The sequence below is a fragment of the Penaeus japonicus genome, unplaced genomic scaffold (genome assembly GCF_977035675.1).
Source record: "Penaeus japonicus unplaced genomic scaffold, GWHDUDI00000001_assembly GWHDUDI00000016, whole genome shotgun sequence".
NCBI classification, from domain to species: domain Eukaryota; kingdom Metazoa; phylum Arthropoda; class Malacostraca; order Decapoda; family Penaeidae; genus Penaeus; species Penaeus japonicus.
The window spans coordinates 19,772,274-19,774,773 of record NW_028234418.1 but is presented as its reverse complement, the minus strand read 5'-3'; the positions used below and the strand labels follow the sequence as shown (position 1 = coordinate 19,774,773).

The 2,500-nt window shown below is 33.2% G+C and overlaps 1 protein-coding gene across 1 annotated transcript in view; it reads right to left on the bottom strand.

Moving 5' to 3' along the window:
- Window positions 1-2,500, bottom strand: part of LOC122249055 (uncharacterized) — a 29,259-nt gene that overhangs the window by 19,525 nt on the left and 7,234 nt on the right. The gene's annotated exons all lie outside the window — the stretch shown is intronic.

The following is a 2,500-nucleotide window of genomic DNA, read 5'->3' as shown; positions in this document are numbered from 1 at the left end:
CCTCCCAGACCCAATCTATAACCCCCCCGCCTCCAACTATAAGACAAGGACCAACCCTATGTGATTCTTATCAGCCCAGAGAAACGCAACATAAACCGCCCAACACCCGCTGCGCACTGCCCGCCCCGTCATACAAAATCAAGTCCCAAAACAGAACCCTGGAATGTAAAAGAGTGATAAGAAGGTAGAAAAAGCCGTAACGCAAAATAATCAAAAACAAATATATACCTCCCAGAGAAACCGTGTGACTCGAACCATATATATATATATTATAATGTGTGTAGAGTGTGTGGTGTGTGTGTGTGTGTAGTGTGAGTGTTTGTTTGTTGGTGTGTTTTGTGTGTGTGTGATTGAGTTAGTGTGTGTGTAATTAAAAGTATAAAAAAACATATATAACATAATATAAATAATAAATCCCAAAATAATAAAATAACTAAAACTAAATGCAAATATAAAATAAATACAAAAACATACATATATATATATATAAATATAATAAAAATCTAATAAATATAAAATATTACTCAACAAAAACCTATAAATATAACAATAACAAAAAAAAATATAGAATATATAAAACTATATATATAAAACATATAACTACATAAATTATATATAAAAAAATATAAATATAAAAAAAATAAATAAAAATAATCAATGTATAAAAAAACAGTATCTACATAAATATAATATAAATGAAAAAAATATACAAATATATATACAAAATATATAAATAAATAAAACTATATCAATCTATAAAAAAATAAATATCAACATATCAAACAATATAAATAAAATTTAAAAAGAAAAAAAAAAATAAATATAAATAAAAAATAAACACATATGTATATGTTTACCAAGATACCAAATCCCAAAATAAAATACAAATATAACAATAAAAATATAAAAATATAGAAACTAAAATAACAATCCAAATTAAATGAAAAATACTATATATATCAACAAAAATAACAATCAATAAAAATATAACATAAAACACACACTCAACAAACAAACAATAATAATAAGAGTAGATAGAGTAGAGATAGATTTAGAGAGAGATTATATTTCTCAACAAAACACTAACAACACTAACAATCAAACTACACTCACTACAACACACAAACACACTCGAAACCAAAAAACAAACCACCTAACATATACCAACAATAACACAAAATATACACAAAAACAACACAGAAATCAAAAACTCAAATAAAAAAACACCAACCCACCCAGACACCCACACACACACATTCACACCCCCCCAAACAACACCCCCCACCCACCCACAACACACCACAACAAAAACACTAAATATAATATAACAATCACATACTAACACAATCAAAAAATATATAATTATATAACAATATATATATAAGGATAAAAATTTTATATAAATCACTCCGCACATGCATACATACATATACATTTTACGTGTATCTACAAATATATCTGTACTTGCACCCATATACGGCAACGAAACCTATTGGTGCACCCGCAGGAGGAGGCTCAGTGCCACAGCTCCTGCGTCGCGCCATATTTCAAGGCGAGCTGCACCGCCAGTTCCAAAAACTGCCAAATCCGAGTTGCACGACAGAGATAGGCTCGCGTGAAAGATTAACTATGTGTTTGATGGACGGCTTGGTGCTTAGTAACGTGGCTTTAGTGCGATACACCGCGCCAGCCTTTTGCATGACCAAGCTTGACATAATAATAATGACAATGATAATGATAATGATAATAGTAATAATAATTATTATTATTATTATCATTATTATTATTAGTAGTAGTAGTAGTAGTAGTAGTAGTAAAACTATAATAATTATAATAATAACAATAATAATAATAACAATAATAATAATTATAATAATAATTATAATAATGATAAAATATAATTATTTTCATTACCATTAATATCAATAGCATCATTATTGCTGGTCCTTTTCATCATCATTATCATTATCCCTTATATGATACAATGGTGACGGTGGCAACAGTGCGACTACCAAAATCAATAACCTTAATAGTATTCATACCATGTAGCAACGGGTCATGGCGAAGCAGCTGTGTCTATGCCTTCTATGCCTTCCCACTTCCCAGCCGACAGATGTCCGATGCTCAAGGTCGCTCTAATTGATAGAATAACGATAGAAAATGGAGCTTGATTGATAAACTGCCCAAGTGGTCGCAGGAACTGTGCATATTTTGTGTCTGGGACTCGGGAACGCCAAGTGTTTTTGCCTCAATTAATATTCGTGCGCTTCATTGGATTTTCCATTCTCCCTCCCTCCCTCCCTCCCCCCCATCCTCCCTCCCTCCCTCTCATCCTCCCTCCTGTTCTCCCTCCCTCCTTCCTTCCCTCCCTCCCTCCCTCCCTCCCTCCTATTCTCCCTCCCTCCCTCCCTCCCATTCTCCCTCCCTCCTGTTCTCCCTCCCTCCTTCCCTCCCTCCCTCCCTCCCTCCCTCCTATTCTTCCTCCCTCCCTCCCTCCCAT